Source organism: Tinamus guttatus, unplaced genomic scaffold, assembly GCF_059628265.1.
Source record: "Tinamus guttatus ecotype Peru unplaced genomic scaffold, ASM5962826v1 Tinamus_guttatus_pri_ptg000627l, whole genome shotgun sequence".
Lineage (NCBI taxonomy): Eukaryota > Metazoa > Chordata > Aves > Tinamiformes > Tinamidae > Tinamus > Tinamus guttatus.
Window position 1 is genome coordinate 164,846 of NW_028289161.1, and position 18,016 is coordinate 182,861.

Consider the following 18,016-nt stretch of genomic DNA (forward strand, 5'->3'; position numbering starts at 1 on the left):
TAACCTGTGTTGTTTTGTATATTTGACATCCAAAAGCATATTTCAGATATCCCATTGCAAATAAGTTGTACTAGATTGACCACCAGTACAGAGCTGGGACTTAGACAACTAGCTTTCAGGTAGGCATATATTCATAGGTGGCATTTCAAACAGATTCCCCCTTCAGCCATCAGCCAGGCAAGTTTATTCTGGTGAGCAAATCTAACAAGTGCCACAACCCAGACCCAAATTCCGTCTATCTAGCTAAGCTTTGAAACAGTTACTTTTTTAAAAAAACAACTCCTATTTCCTGAGTGAAGAGTGATCTCATTTTAAGCTTCGTTTTAAGCTCAAAAGTTATTTTGCATTGCTATTACCCAAAATTGCTTATTCCAAAAAAAAAAAAAAAAAAAAAAAAAGAGAAAAGAAAAAAGAGGTGGGGCGGGGAGATTTTAATTGTGTTAGTGCTTATGGAAGCCAGTATTTTCCATCAAATGATTCCTCCATTCTAACAGATTGGCATATCAGGAAGACAGGACTATTTGGGTGAACCATAATTATCCAGATTGTTTTGTACAAAAGATCCTAGACAACCTTGGTAAAAATGTCATACATAGAGTCATATGCATAGAGAGATGGATTTTTACATTATTTTCACGTTTACATGTATATTTTCTTTTCTTTCTCTGTTTGTAGGGCTACCTGCATGGAAGATAGAAATAATGAGCCCTTGCTAATCATATGTATGTCTATAGTAGATCTACCTACTTCCTCTGGCTAGTTATTTTCCTGCAGATTTACCCATGGATATATAAACTTGTAAAATTGCAAAGAAATATATATAATATTAAAAGGAATGATCTTGTGTAGGGTTCCTAATTTTAATATGTCATAACAACCAATAACCAAATAGAAAAACACTGAAGCAAAAACAATTAAATAAAAACATCTCAATTTCAAGCATTATTTTTTACCCCTTTCAATCTGTAAATGAAATAACAGTCATTGTGTCTTTTGTTATTGCCTCCTGACTCCATCTTCAGTCTCAATTTTTTTCCTCTATCCTTCAGATATGTCCTTGTTTGCAAGTTTGCTGCCTTTATCTTAAAAATGCCCTACTTGGTACATTTCCATAGTGCCAACAGAGAATACTCAGACTAAAATAAAATAAAATAGAAAGGAATATATCTAATTTTTAACTACGCATTCCTTATAAAACTGATAAAAATAATTTTTCAGTAGCTGATCTATATAGTTAACACCTACTGCTGTTCCTCAAAGTCTGTACTTTGGCTTGTTCAATAGTGTCCCTTACAATGTCTCCTACAGTGTACCTGCTCTGATCTCACACTGCAAAAGAAGGAGAAAAAAAAAGATAAAAGAATCCTTCCAATTTTAGTTATGATCCTTTTTATTTCTCCTTGCATTTTTTGATGACTCCCAGTATCTCTGGATATGAAACTTTAGTAACTCGATATTTTGGCCAACTGAAATAGAATGGCCAGCAGAAAAAGAATGAATAACTCTTTTTGTTGTTGTTGTTGTTTGTCTTTGATAGCAGTTAGTGGATATTCCTAGCCATCTTCAACATCTAAATAAAAAGATGTGAGATGAGGACACATTTAAAGGTAAACCACAACAAAAAGAACAATGAAGGCAGTAATGCTGTACCTGCTGGTATAATCAAGTGGAGTAAAAGAAATCCGTCAGCATTGAGCAGTAATCATGGAAATGTTATGACATGATAAAAAAAGCAATAAAGACAATGCTGTTAAAAGAAAAATAAAAGTAGAAAGAAGCACAACAAATATTTATGTTGACAAGTCAACAGCTTGATTTTGAAGAGAAATGAAATGTAAGTTTTATTATTGTATGGCTCACTAAATCAAAGGAAAATCAGACACGATCTATTAGCATAAGTGGTAGGGAGTATGAATTCAAAGATGTCTAAAGGTATGCAGATGTTGAGATAATTACCAGAGAGAACAACAACTCACAAATTAGCTCATGAAGCTCATTGCTAATGTAGAGTTTTCACAGATTAAGATTACATAGCACCTGTTCATTCAACTTCATGTTTAGAAGTTCTGAGGGAACTGATATTTCCTTGATTAATTTTAGCTATGTAAAAAATGCAAAATAAAGTACTACTACTACTACTACACAACTAAATGTGTCTTTAATTAACAAAAGATCTAGTTGTAAGAGGCCACACTGAAAAATATAATATTACTTGAAAAGCATACTTTTTCTCAGGATATTTGTATCGCAGATGATAAAACATATCCTTAACTGAGTGCTGTTGCTTAATTCTATTTATTCAAGTTCACATTTTCTTTCCATCAGATATTTTACATAATGATATTGTAAAATTTAACATTGACTCATTTATAACAATAACCTAAGTTAATTTCCTCAGTCAATTTCTCAATTACTATTTTCATTTAATTTATTAGCCTATGTCATTTCATTGAAAGATAAGTCTTATTGCAATGTTATGCAAAATTGAATATGCTATGAGTACCTACATTTTATAAAAATATCTTAACATCAATTTTACAATTGTGCTGCCTTTGTAGAAATTAATTGTAATTGCTAATCTGTACTGTATACGACTTACAATTTAATTTAGTATTATGGGAGATATCAAATATTTGTCATAAAAATATTTTCTGGTAGTAACCATTTCTGCCTCTCATCTTTTTTCTTTGAAGATAATTTTTTATTTCATAGTACAAGTTAGAACCTCAAAATTTTAACCAATTTTAAGGGTTTCCTTTTAAAAACCACAAATCTGCAGAATATGCTAGAGTATACTTTTTCTGACAACCAAATATGTTATAATTGCTTTGGCATATCTTTTCATACAGAGTTAATGTTATAGTGTGGTTAACAATTACCCAAATAATAAAGAACACTTTATTAAGTTGTTCTGTAAAATTTGCCAGTCCTCTGGTAATAAAAATAATTGTCCAGATCTCTGATCAGTTGGAATGCACAAAGAATAGCAATTCTACAACAGTATCCTTGACATCATGCAGAATTTCCATTTAAATTTTATATGGTTAAATTGGGATGCTAAGACTTACAATAAATAACATTAAAAATCTTAAATTTTATATCTATTTAAATAATTATCTTCACTGATGTCAGTCATACATATTTTGGAGGTTCAAACACATGAATCACATTGTCTTCTGATAATGCCAAGGTATCTTCTGATAATGACAATTTCTATAAATACTGTAAAATTATGTGAATCTCTATTTCCCTAATGAAACATGGATATTAAAAAGAGGCTATATTACTTTGAAAACACCTAAAACACATGAGCTACCACATAATGTAGTTTATATATTCTAAGCACATGGTCTTATACTTTAGGCATTCAACTCAGGAATTGCAACACTAAAAGCGATGTCTGTTACAATCAGGCTTTCCAGACTAAATTGGATACTTTGCCTGCAGTATAGTAGAAGGAAAGACACAAGTGTGTCTAAAAACACTCCTTGAAAGACTATAAAGTGAGTAGAGATTTTTGAATCAATCTGTTCCTACCTGAATGTTGTAAAAATCAGAATAGAGAACCAATCTCCTCATTTTTTTTTTTTCTACTTAGGTATTTTCTACTTGCTCTGTGATTGGTGCTTTATTGAAATATCTCACATTCTACTTGATTTTAACAGGAAGAGAGGGACAGCTCACTTCCTCACATTGTTTTGACATTATAAAAAAGCTTAGGCAGAACCTTCAAATATTCTATGTGAGATTTATATCAGCTGTGGCTGGCTTGGATCTTCCCAGGATAAAGAGACAAATCTTAGGTGGCTTTTGTTCAATGACACAATAGGTGCCTGTCTTCCCAGAGAGCCGGGATACCAAAGCTGTCCAGGAGTCAGCTCAATGGTCCATTTATCCTAATATTTTCTTCCCAACAGTTGCAAAATGGTGATTTGTAGAGAGTGTATGCCAGTCTGGCCATGTTCTGGGTCCATTCCTTCGTACACCCTCATGGCCACAGTCATTGATTGGTTAGAGAGCATGACTTGTTTTCTCCATTTGTTTTTGAAACCCGGTGTGCATTCATTTTTCTCATAGCTTTTGAACCTAGTGATAATATCTGCTTCCAGACCCATCTGTTGCAATTAACTGCAGAAATTTACAACTTCTTTCCAAAATATCTGTACTTATCTCCTGTTGGTTTCCAAGACATCCTCTGGTTGTAGATTTGTGAGGTTTGGTGAATAGGAGTTTTGCATTCACCTTATTCACTGACTTCAGGAGATAATAAATCCTGACTGTTGTTCCCCCATACCTTCTGCTCTCTAAAATAACCAGTTCCATCTATCAAAACTTGCTGTTGAGATGACAGTTCTATGAGCAGAGCTCATAGATCGGTCCATCTGATAGGTTCTATTCAGAATAGAACAATATTGGATATGGGTATCCAAAACAATAATATTAGCAGTGTTCTAACTGGAAAGCACAAAATCTTAACTTTGTGGAACCAGAAGACTTTCAGCTTACTTAATGGAGGGAATGATCTTACTTAAGGAGGGAATGATCTCTTACAAGAGAAAGAAATACCTTAACATCCTGAGATACTCTTACTGTGATTGTCGATTCAGAAACAGGAAGAGAAAAAAATGGAGATATTCTAACCTCATAGCCTTCTATGATGAAATGACCGGCTGGATAGATGAGGGGAGAGCGGTGGATGTCGTCTATCTCGACTTCACCAAGGCTTTTGACACCGTCCCTCACAACATCCTCCTGGGCAAGCTCCAGAAGTGTGGGATAGATGAGTGGACAGTGAGGTGGATTAGGAACTGGCTGGATGGCAGCGCCCAGAGAGTGGTGATCAGCGGTGCAGAGTCTAGTTGGAGGCCTGTAGCTAGCAGGGTCCCCCAGGGGTCAGTCCTTGGTCCAGTCCTGTTCAAACATCAAAAATTCCATAGGAAATTAAGGAAAAATTTCTTAACAGTGAGGGTGACAGAGCACTGGAACAGGCTGCCCAGAGAGGTTGTGGAGTCTCCTTCTCTGGAGATCTTCAAAACCCGCTTGGATGCAGTCCTGCGCCACGTGCTTTAGGTGTCCCTGCGTATGCAGGGGGGTTGGACTAGATGATCTCTAGAGGTCCCTTCCAACCCTAAGCATTCTATGATTCTATGATTCTATGATTCTATGATTTATTCATCAATGACCTGGATGAAGGCACAGAGTGCTCCCTCAGCAAGTTTGCTGATGACACGAAACTGGGAGGAGTAGCCGATACCCCAGAGGGCTGCGCTGCCATCCAGAGGGACCTGGACAGACTGGACAACTGGGCGGTGAAAAACCTCATGCAATTCAACAAGGCCAAGTGCAAGGTCCTGCACCTGGGGAGGAATAACCCCAGGCACCAGTACAGGCTGGGGACTGACCTTCTGGAGAGCAGCTCTGCGGAGAAAGACCTGGGTGTCATGGTGGACGACAAGTTGACCATGAGGCAGCAGTGTGCCCTCGTGGCCAAGAAGGCCAATGGGATCCTGGGGCGCGTTAAGAAGAGCGTCTCCAGCAGGTCGAGGGAGGTGATCCTGCCCCTCTACTCAGCCCTGGTGAGGCCGCATCTGGAGTATTGTGTCCAGTTCTGGGCTCCACAGTACAAGAGGGATGTGGAGCTGCTGGAGAGAGTCCAGCGCAGGGCCACAAGGATGATCAGGGGCCTGGAACATCTGCCCTATGAGGAGAGGCTGAGGGAGCTGGGCCTGTTCAGCCTGGAGAAGAGAAGGCTGAGAGGGGATCTAATCAGTGTCTATAAGTACCTCAAGGGAGGGAGTGCAGAGGACGGTGCTGGTCTCTTTTCAGTGGTGGCCACTGATAGGACTAGAGGAAATGGCCGGAAACTGAAACACCAAAAATTCCATAGGAACTTAAGGAAAAAATTCTTAACAGTGAGGGTGACAGAGCACTGGAACAGGCTGCCCAGAGAGGTTATAGAGTCTCCTTCTCTGGAGATCTTCAAAACCCACTTGGACGCAGTCCTGTGCCACGTGCTTTAGGTGTCCCTGCGTATGCAGGGGGGTTGGACTAGATGATCTCTAGAGGTCCCTTCCAACCCTAAGCATTCTATGATTCTATGATCCTATGAAATGTCCTCCAGATGGAAATAAGTAAGTCTTATAACATGACAGCTAAGCACTAAAGCAATGAATATGAAATAAGCATGATATCCAGAGGGCATGCAGACTGTGTAACCATGACACAATACTATATATAACCATTAGAAAACATACATAAAATTTACCATATTGAGTTTAGTTTTGTCATAATCGTTCCGGTGCTTGTAAATGCACTGGCAGAGGAGAGCGTATATTTTTTTCTAGGTAAAAGATGTTGAAGGTCCTTGTCCTCTTAGTGACAGAATCCAGCAGATGCTGAAAACAAAATGGAGACAACACGAGTTGAAAATAGCACAAGACCTTCTGCAAAAGCTCTTGAAGGCTTCAGGAGCTAAACAGTCCCATCACAGCACAACTGACTGCCAACACTGTCCAGGAGCTGTGCGTGGAGTGAGGCTGTTGGACCCACACACAGCAACCAGGCTAGTGGAAATACTGCCCACAACTGCCCATCAAGCTCCGCTTCCCTCACAGCAGTGAGGGGAGAAAGTTCCCTACCTTGTTCTAAAGAAAACTGAAAACAGACATACCACAAGCTTGCTGTAATCCACCACAACGGGGGGATCTGGCTCCTCAGGAATTCCCACCGGACTCTCATGACGTCCGGCCAGACTCTCATGACGCATGTAAGTCTCTGGGATGAAAACATTTTCTTAAGTCATGATTTCTCTTTCTCCGGAACATAGCTATCCATCAGCTATCCCACAAGTGGCATCCAATCTTTCCCTACAGTTCCCTGTTATTTGTTCACTGAGAAATATTTGCCTTCTACTTTCTCCTCCATAAAAAATAGGAACCAAGATCAAAAAGCAGTGGGAGTGAAAAGCCCAGGGTTGAGAGGAGAAAAAAGCAATAGTCAAAAGTTGCCATTACAGCAGTGCCTACTTAAGGAAGTTGAATCTTAAGAAAACCCATCTCCCATTTGAAGCAAGCATTAGGATGTGAGTCACCTCTGCCACATCGTGACCAAGTCTACACAGGCCGAGTTACAGCTCCTTATCCCAAGCTGCTCCTTATCAGAAAGATGCAGGTGCCATAAAAGAAAGCAAATGATTGTTGGTTTGCCAGGAGATAGAATTACAAAACTGATTTCAGAATCAGAAGAGCAGCAGCTTAAGAAAAATGACTTTGGTAGCATAATGAGAGGAACAGAATCTTAATGGAAGCAACACAGTGCAGTGATTTATAAAAAAATAATAGAATGAAATTAAAGGAGGCTAATGTAAACCCCTCAGCAACAAAATTCAGCTAACTGGTCTGCTGGACATTTCGCTTACCTTCTGAATCACCCCCTTGGAAACTTGCTGTATTTTGGGAATCCAAAGTCTCATTTCAATTTCTTAGCCCTGAATTGGGAGAAAACTGGGCTCTTTTCTTTTCAGAGCCAGATTTAGTCACAGAGGAAAAATCTCTTGTTTTCTGTCTCATGTTTATTTTCATAGACATTTGTCTGTCGCCGTGGAAGACTATTGTGGCTTTCTTCCACGAGAGAACCTCCCATGAACTCACCTTCAGTCTGGTGCATGCTAGAAGCACCGTTTTCCAGGAACTCTTCTCCCTCACTCTCTACTTCCTCTTGGTCTTCTCCACTTCTATTCACTTTACTCCACTGCAAAATCTTTCTCCTCTTTGTTTCACCACTGGAAGTGCAATTCTTCCTTTTGCGTTTTCTTTTGGATGGAACTGCAATAAGATATTAGAAAAAAACAACCCAAAATATAAGCAAAGCAGCTCCTCCTTTAAAATCTGCTCTTCTTATCTTCCTCGTATGTCAAGTAAAACACTCAAAGTACTGAAAGTACTGACAAATCTCACTACACATCTAGGTCTAAAGAAAAGGTTGCAAGTTCATGTGGTCCATTTGCTGATAGATTTTTAAATTTATTCAAGACTTTAAACTAGATTTGAAGCTTTTAAGCCCAGAAAATTCCTACTTTAGCCTTGCTTTGCAGTCCTATTGTCTGCCTATTGGGTAAAGTTGCTTACTGTCTCATTACATGAACTAATAGAGATGAATAGCAAAAAAGCCTTTGGAGAAAAGCTCTTCTTCAAATCTCTTACAAAACCAGTAAAGATCAAAAGCAGAGTGAATGCTGGGAAGAGTTAAAAAGAGACCATTTCAAGAAAGTAACTGAAGGATAAAGAAAATTCTCAGTAAAGTTTTATGATTCAGATAACCTGTTTAAAGCAGTCTTTGTCCTTATGCCTTCCACAAAGGAAAACAAAAAAACCCACCCTTCTTTCCATTTACAGAATATTGCACAAAACAGACGGGTGAAATCCTTGGCAAAGTTTCCACCGGCAGAAACCTTGTCACAAGAAGGATATCAATGGCATTAGCAATATCACCCAGAAAGCCTGTTGGTGGGGAGAAAAAAAGAAAAAAAAATCTAAAAAGAAAAAGCAACTTGCCATTAGGCAGTGGTGTAGGGCAGGCTCCCAGCATCACTGGCATCTCTATTCTTTCGTTACACTTGTTATCTTGTTTATTACATCCAGAAACAGAGGGCTGCTGTGGCATCACCTCGTAGTGAGATGGCACATCCTGTGAAGAGCTGCAGCCTTGCAATGAAGAACAGACAGCAAAAAAGTTGGTCTCACGTTTCTACTTACAAATACTGAGGCAAGCCTTCAAATCCCTAGGGTTGGAATACATACCTCTTTTCTCACGAGACTCTTTAATTTCTTCACAAAGTTGTTCCAAGTCTTTATCCATTTCTTCCTTCACTATGGCATGGGCAACATCTCTCAGAGCACAAGCTTTGTCTCTAATGAGACGATCTGAAATTTGACAGTCAGAACTGAGTGTTTGCCACTAGCTAAGTGAAATCCTTGATTTGGATCACATGGAAAAGATGAACTCTTTTCCCAAAGAGGTTTTGCAAGCTATTTCAGTGAATAGCTTTGGCAGAAGAACATAAAAGTTAATAATCAAGGCAGAGGCACTACATCTTCATTAGCACCGACTGCACATAATTTCATCTCTAAATAATTTAACACTACACCAGTTTTTAAAGTGGCAAGAAATGCTCTCTGTGGATGTTTCAAGGGAGCTAATCCCAAGGCCATTGTAAAGAGACAACTCTTCTCAATCTATGCATTTTAAAGGTTGTCTAAATGAGGGATAAAGAGCTATCCTCACCTCCAGCTTCTCTATCTGGCTTGTATTCTAAGGCACTGCTACAGATTAGATCAAGATCTTTCAGAAAATCTCCTGCAGTTATATATTGGTGCAAGTCAATTTTAGAGAGAATTGTTGAAAGGTCCATTGGCTGTTTAATAACTGTGATATAATCAGGTGCCTACAAATTAAACAGATGGGTTCAGAGGTTGTATTAGACTTACACAGTATCTACCCACATTATTTTAATAAATTCAAATAAATGACTTCTTAAAAACCCTGAATATTTGTGGCATTATGAGCAGATAGTGGAATTAACCAGTTAGCTGCTTGAAAAAGGAAGGGCTCTTCCAAAGGGCTTTGAAGAGACACACTGGAAGGGAGAAGAAAGGCAGCAGGAAGCTGGGGAGTGTGTGTGGGACAGCGAAGGGAACAGACATGCAGAGCAGGATTTGCTTCCTTCAGCTTCAGAACATCGCAGTAAATACATTGGATTGAGCCACCCGAGCCAGGCTCTGCTCTGGGCAGCAGGAAATCCGCTGCCGGAATTGCCCTTTGGAAGCAGCTGCTCTAGGCATCTCCCTTAGGAGGAGATACCTGGAGCAGAGCTAATTATGTCCTTACTGGGAGCGTGAGAGGAGCCTCAAGGCTAGTTTAGGTGAGGAGACCTCTGTTTGTTTAGACTATTCACATGTCAAGAGCCTGGAAGGGAAAGACAAGGGATGCCCAGAGGAACAGGGCCCTTGCTGATACACAGCTGTATTAAAATTGCAACTAACTCTGAAGTATAAGTCTGTTAAGATGGGAGCTCAGTCAGTAAATTAAATGAGTAAAAGAGGGACTTGGAAGTTTTGGGGGAAGATGAAACCACATGTCATTTATGGCTGATCCTGTACTGGGGAGCCAGAGACAAAATGGCAGGCGGAATCTTGAATTTTTTTGCAAACATCTGCTCTTCTCCTGTTCCCAGAGGAACCACTGACAGCCAACAAACACGTAGCAAGAGCTTTAGGCTTTATTCCAACAGCCCCAAATAAATCTGACTGTTTATTTCAGAGTTGTAGCATACCTACATATCAAAGTCTTTCCCCAGGCAATCTCTGGTGGTAGCTGCTCTGACTTTCTAGGAGGAAACCAGGGCTTTCAGTGACTACTCAAAAAAAGGACATTGAAGAGCCTCAGGGAGTCAGCAAAATAAAATACAAAACACTTTTTGCTCCTCAAAAAGAAATCCTTCTAGTGCAGTGCTAAAGATAAGCCTTTCGCTAGAGCACACCAACACTGGGCAGTTAAAAATACACCCAGACAGTACAGTATTACAGACCCAGAGCAGTTTACCTCATCTGCACCAACAGGGTTTGTGAAGGCCTTGAAACGTCCGTCAGTAGCAAGTCTGAGAGTAACATCCCTTAAGAAAACGCTAAGTGCACCAAGGGACTCCTCCTCCTGCTCCTCTGCCCCTTGCGTTTCTCCCCGTGGTGGTTCCCGAGGTTCAGGCGACGGCGCCACCGGCAGCACTTCCAGGGCCTGCCGAGCTTAAGGGAACCAGAAAAGTTTATTCCATCCGCAGCACCCAAATAGGAGCACACACAGAGTTACTGATAGGAAACCCACTACCAAAACAAATACTGTAAGGCTGTTAACATACAGTTAGCAAATTTTTATCTATAGAATAGGCTCACCTGCTTTCTTTCTAGATGCAGGAGGTTTAGCAGCTTGACTTAAAATTAAGTCCTCAAAAAAGTTGCTTCTCTCTTCTTTAGTAGGCAACGGGATATTGAAAACTTCTCCATAATCTTCAATAAACAACTCCTGTATCTATGGCATGAGAAGGAAAGACATTTCAGGCACAAGATCACTACGCCGAAAAGAGGATTTTTTAAATTAAGCTTAATAATGATCTGAATAATAATATTAAAATAAATGTTATCTTCCTGGTGATCAAAGGCTAGATTTCTTTAGGTCAGGATGGCAAATAAAATATCTTCTTTGAGGAAAAGCTCTAGAATTTAAGCTCAGGGAATGGACGAGCACACGATGCACTGACAGAGTGATGACATCCCCCACCTTTGAGGTTTCCTGCTGAAGTGGAAGCGAGTCCCTTGACTCACAAAACAACTGAGACAAACGTTCTCAGCGCTGCTTTGTGTCTAAGCAAATCTACAGGATTCAGAAGGGTGCCCTCGTAATAAAAGGATCCATTTGCTTGAGGGAGGACAGTATTCGTATACTTAAAGGATTCATAAAATGAAACTGAATAGAAGAATTGGGAAAAGTGTTGACAGAAATACCTCATCTTGGAGATCCATGTACGATACGCTTGCTGCTGCAAGCACCAAATCCGGAGCAAATGCTGGAATGTTCTCTAGGAACGTTGTAAAGGTAGTTTCCAATGTAATGCCAGCCGTTTCCCATCACACATTGATCCGTGGAATATAAATTATACTCGGTGCTGTCCTCTGAGCTTCTCGGATAAACTAGTAAAATGAAAGCTGTGGTGAGAGCAATGAACCAGGGAGCACAGGCTGCTCATAAATAACTACGCATCAAACTGGCCTAATAATAGAAGTGCATAAAGGCAACGTACCAATAAACAAACAAACAAACAAAAAAAAACCTCACCATGCAAAACTTATTAATAGTAGAGTAAAATTTCTGATTTGACTCAAAAATTGAGAGAGCTACACAGACAGAGATCCAGATTGCTGCCTGATTGCAAGACTGCTTACATGTAAGTTAACTTCTAAAGAGCCGCACGACTCGATAGAACATCTGTGCTTACGTGTCCGTCTCTCATCAAAGGTCAAAATGTTATAATATAGTAGCAAAGTACAGTAAAAGCAGACCACCTCCATTAACAATTTCACTTACCTCACTTGAGCAGTTTACAGACAGACAGTGAATCTCATGAGATTAAAGAAAGAAGGAAAAAAAAAAATACCTGTGCACCTATTTCCTCTGGTGATGAGGCACTAGCAAACAGAACTGGCAGGTCCAGGGTATAAACTGGAAACTTTTCCAGGGCGTGTATGACTGCGGGGGCAAGTGGGAGCTTTGCCCACGGTCTGGCTCTCGAGAGAGCAAGAGCCTTGGCCTGTGACACGTTGCCTGGTGAGAAGCATTTCTGGAACAAAATTAGAAAATAGCAAGTTTAAAACACATAGTGATGAATAAAGACATCAATGTTAATTTGTTCTGTTTCAAGTTTCTCTTGAGAGAAGACACAAGCAGCATAATCTCTTTCCAAAGACACAGCAAGCTGAAGATTCTGAACCTAAAAGGGGACAGGCATTTACCTCTTGAAGTCAAGGAAGTTTTTCTTCTTTCGACAAGTCTTTTCAGGAAAAGTCTCCTCATCTTCAAAGGCTGAAAGTGACTCCTCATCACTCCAGATGAAATCGCTTTGTAAAGTAGCGTTCATATCATCTGCAAGACAAGAAGGGTTTTTTTTTAACTTGCCTGGATAGTGTGCATGTCTCACTCTAATACAGCTTCCAAAGCAGCCCCAAAACCCACTTATCTCTCTTTCTCCCTTGGATGGGCTCACACTAAATGCTATTTTTGAAGACTTGATCCTACCACAGGTCTAAAGAGATTGCACAAGGCTCTACAAAGTTCGCCTAAGTCTTATGTTTTGCAAAAGTTATATTTCTTTATTGGCAAAAAGTCCCTTTTTTTGCCCCAAGAACAAAGAAATGTGATTATTAGCAACAACTCCTGTACTTGCTAGACACCCACACAACCCACAAGGCCATGTGTGTCTGGAATCTGTGTCCCACAGTAAAAGTATGGGAATTAAGTGAATGTGATGGCCACCAACTGGCCTTTGTCTTAAGACTCCTAAGCCAGGGTGTGTAGATCAACACATCTTCTGTATAAAGATCCTCCAAGATCACTCAGGGAGGAGAAAGCAGAAGCGGAGAACAGAGAGGGGAAGCAATTATGGATCACCTAGCATCTCTGCTTGCACTTATGGCTTTCTGCCTGTTCTACCAATAAAAATGAACCTAGCAAGTCTCCAGGTAGAAAAGCCAGCAGGATGTTGCCAGGAAATGTGACGCATGTGATCTCACACATCGCACAGTGTGATCCACAAATACTTCAATTCCTATGAGGTGAAATGATGATAGCTAAAACAACAAGTAGTTTTAACCATTTGTACATGTTATTGTCCTACCTTGCTGCTGGTCCTTCTTTAGGACAAGTTCTGCGTGGGGAAATACTCTCTGCAGGACTCGTAAAATTCTCTGAAAAGTCTTATTAAGCAGTGGTTTAAAAATGGGTGATAATGCTGGTCCGGGCAAAGCCGCAGACCTCTGTGAAGCTGGTACAATTCTTTCCATAGCCATGAAAAAATCTTTTGCTGTTATTTTAATTGAAGAAACATCTAGCTGCAGTTTCTCAGAGCTTCTGTATATCTGAGGGTAGCGGTGCCGCAAAGCACAGAGGGTGGCTTCAGCACATGCGGACTTGATATCAGCACCACAGTATCCTAGTAAAACAGAACATCAAATGGAGCATTATGTCGGGCTGTGGCAAGACAGAAAGGTCAAGGTGCCAAAGTGCAACATGCAAAGACTTTGCATGCAGGTTAAAACAGTCTAATAGGAAATGCGAAAAGTGTTGCTGCACTACAGAGGTTTTGTTAGCCACCCTGCACACTTACAAACCAGCCAGACTTTTCTCCTGAACCTTCTAAGCAAAACTTTTCTCCTGAGGAAGTTGCCCCAAAAGCCACTCGCTGTTTGGAGAGACAGAAAGTAAAGCAATAAGTGGATGGAAGTGTCTCACTCTGATGGCTTGGAGGACACGCAGCTGGCTCCCTGGCTAGTTGTGCAGCGAGCTGCAAGAGCCTGGTTCCCCCCTGCCGTGCGCCACGAGCTGGAACTCCTGCAGACCCAGTCACATGCAGGAACTCGCTTCATTTTTGAACTTACCAGCAGCTTTTTCAGCCAGCTCGTCAAGGAACGTGTCACGTGGTGTAGGGGTCCAGTTTCATGTGTGAATCTTGAAAATCTCTTTTCTAGCCTAGAAACAAAGTGTTTGCATTATAGTTTATCTTGAGTCAAAAGGCAGAGGCAGAACCCCTCACATTAAAATTCCTACAAGTTTAAAATAATCACTTGCCTTAATCTGTTAAAGTGTAGTGAATTCACTCCCTTCTTTTCAAAGCTTAATATTTCTGTTTGTTCCATTAAACTCTTTCTGCAGACCTAAGGCCAAAAGGCAAGTAAAGCTTCTATAAAAGTTAAGTTTTGACAAGTAAGAGACCTATTGATTTGGGGAAAGAAACATTAGAAAACTGCAAAGAAAAGGTTTTCCTCAAAGAAAACTTATCTCAAATGTAGCAAGATATCATGATGACAGACTCACTAGTTTGCTCTTCTGTCAGTTCATTCAAGCAAATAATCCTAGCACTGGTTCCAATTGCTGCAATTGCTACAAAGAGCAACTGTGATTCAAGCTAGTATCACCGATCCAGAAACTGGATGGAAACAGGAGGCAAATGCTTATGGAAAATACACTGTTTCATTAAATACACTGCTTGGTGCATTTTTACTTGCTTCCAGTCATACTCCACTTTATCCTTTTCCCAAGAAGTGCTAATTAAAACATACAAACAAAAACCTAACAATAGTCGAGATATTCTGGCTAACTAGCAAAAGCCAGAAAAAAAATCAGCTTCACATGGAATTTTCCTTTTTTTAATACTTTGGGTTGTTATATACCCATTCTTTCATTGCTTAGAAACAGTGATTTTAGTGAAAAGCTACTTTTAAACCTACTCATTTTTATTTGGGACAATGGAGTTCCCTAGGGCTTGTCCCTCTTCTTTCGTACCGTGTCCACCCTCCGCACCAGGACGGTCTCTCAGGATATTGCTCCTGTGTGTGAGCTGCACGGGGCTGCATTCCCGCTTACCTGCTCCACAACACCGTGTTGTGACACGGCTTTGTCAGCAAGAAAGATTTGCTGGATGAGCACCAGGATTGAATACAAGTTCCTACCTCTTTATCTGGCAGTTTAAAAAGGAATTCTCGCTCAAAGCGCCCGGCTCTGCGTCGCGCAGGATCTATCCAATCCAGCCTGTTGGTGGCTCCAATGACGACGACTTCTCCTCTGGTATCCAACCCATCCATAAGGGCCAGCAGTGTTGATACAACTGAGCTAGCAGGAAAAAAAAAAAAAAAAAAAAAAGCACATTATTTTGCTTCACTGGGTTAGTAAATTTTGTTAAGTTATGCATTATTTTCTCTAGTGATCCCTGAGAAAGGACAAGCTTTTGCTCATTAAGATGCTGATGAGTGAGAGGGCCCATTTTAAGGCTCTCAAAAATAGAGAAGGTCACTTAAACGTTATGCTGATATCAAGCTGAGTGAATGCTTTTAAACTATTGCTTAAAATCACATGAAATTTAGTATAATTGAGCTACAAGTTTGCAGGATAATATTTCATATATAAACAGATTTTGGTCTTCTTTCCACAAAGATAAAGCACATTATGTGTAGAAAATGATGGAAGGACGAAATTTATGGGCCTGGAATAGAACCGGGATGCAGGAATATGACGTAAGTAAAATGGTGCTACCCTACGAGGAAACGCGTGAAATGCGCTGTGGTTGCAACATCCCTGGAGCAGATTTTTAGAGCAACGGAGATCTCTAACAACTGAGCTGATGGAGTGACGTGTTCTCCTCCTGCATCTGTTTCCCTCTGAACCTGAGCCATTATCTTGTGCAACCTCCTCTGTGGTTTTGGTGGGGAAAAAAATTGTGGTTTGAGGATTTTGGGGGTTTTGTTTGTTTTTTTAAATCTTCCCCAACACATCTCCAAGATTTCAACTCTCCAATCCAAAGTACAGAGGCACTGGGAAAGAGAACACCAGTGTTCCCATTTCAGTCTTAGAAATGGACAGTATAAATAAATAAATAAAATAAAAGTGAAAAAAAAGACAAGTCTTCCTCCAAAATCTTCATCACAAAAGATTACAGTCCCAGCTCTGCCAGAGCACACTGCAACCTTACCTGCTCAAAGAGCAAACGAAGTTGGCGCTCCGACTCCCCTGCCCACTTACTGAGGCAGTCAGCACCTTTTCTCATGAAAAAGGATATTTTCCTGCCACCTTGGCTGCACTCGTTGGTAAGGGCCCAGGCAACCAGGGTCTTTCCAGTCCCTGGAGGGCCGTAGAATAAGCAGCCTGTGTAATAAAGAGAGATTCACATGGGACAAAATTATCAAAAACGCCCATTTGAAGCCCCATCCCTAAGATGATCAACCCCCTCCTCCGAACCAACACACTTTATATCCAGAACTGCAGTAACAGCCAAATTGTGAGAACAGTCAGAGCAGGAGGAAGTTTTGTGTTTCTAAGGGATGTCACATGCCAATAAGCAAAATTAACCAAGGGCATTAACAAACTCAGACCCCCGCTCTGCTCTGGAGAGAGGGCAGTGTCCAGCAGGACACGTCCAAAACGGCCCCCAGGCGCCACAAGGACCACGGCAGAAGGGAGACAAACAAGAGCCAACTTCTGGGGCTCCAAGTTTTATAATACTAGCTAGTTCTTCAATTCGAGTTGTCTAATATACTCCCTTTTTCAAGCACCACACACCAGGTCTTTGATCATGCCAAGGCCTTTGCTTACATTTTGAACCTGCACATGCTCAAGATTTTATACATTTTAAATAAAATATTTTCACTACTAAAAAAAAATGCCCAAATGTTTGAAGCACAAACAAATACATTGATGCCTCAGTGTAATATCCTCCCCAAAACAGCAGAATTAGCATTTTGTAAAGCTGTGTTACCTTGGCGGCTGAATTTGGAGTTTCTCAAAGACTTTTGGGTAAAGCATTGGAAAAAGCACCATCTCTTTAAACGCTGCAAGCTGGTCAGAAAGACCATCCACACCATCAAATTGGACCTAAAGATCAATTCAACAGAATAATTTCACACATTAAAGAAAGCTGCAAAAGGTTCCATCAGAAACCCTGGAAAAATCCCTCTAACACAACAACTTAAATCGCTTACCGCACTATCTATCTGCATTGCGCTGATGCCAGCCACAGTTGCGCTCATGTTCGCTGGATCCGTGTCAATTCCCTTAAAAAAAAAAAAACAAAAACTTTAACCATTTTGCGCTATGCAAATGACTGACATAATTAAGTACAAAGTAGAGATGATTTCTAAACACTGCTTTGTTTTAAAAGCACCCCAGGGGGTAACTCTACACATTTCCCTGGAGCGTGTCACAGGTTTCCCTTGCGGGCGGCCCTGTCCCAGGGGTCCCACAGCTGGAGGCGGGGGGCGAGGGGTTGCCCTGGGGCTGCTGCCGGCCCCTTCCCGCGCTCCGGGCCGCCCTCCTGCAGCCGCCTGCGCCCTCCCGCCGCGCTCACCCCCTGCTCCTGCGCTCTCGGCTCTGGTTCCTCCGCTGCAGCCGCATCCCTGGCGCCATCCGCAGCGGCGGCGGGCCCGGGCGCGAGGGCCACCGCGCAGCGGGGTAAACTGGTCACTGCCGTCCCTGCCCGGCGGGACGGCGGCACCGCCATGGCGCGGGACAGCACGCGGCGACACCGCGAGTTCTGGTGCGGTGCCCTCCCCTCCGCCGCAGCCGTGGCCCTCCCCACGGATCCCTCCGCCGCGCCGTGCCCCGCTCCGCTCCACTCGCGGCCGCGCCGCCTCCTGCCCGCCGCTCCCCGCCGCTCCCCGCCGCGCCGCCAGCCCGCGCGGCTCCCGCCTGCCCCCGCCGAGCGCCG

General features: G+C 41.5%; 1 pseudogene; it reads right to left on the reverse strand.

The window, feature by feature from the left end:
• Positions 1–1,324: 1,324 nt before the first annotated feature.
• On the reverse strand, positions 1,325–17,809 carry LOC148592290 (ATPase family AAA domain-containing protein 2-like; annotated as a pseudogene).
• Between the last annotated feature and the right edge of the window lie 207 nt (positions 17,810–18,016).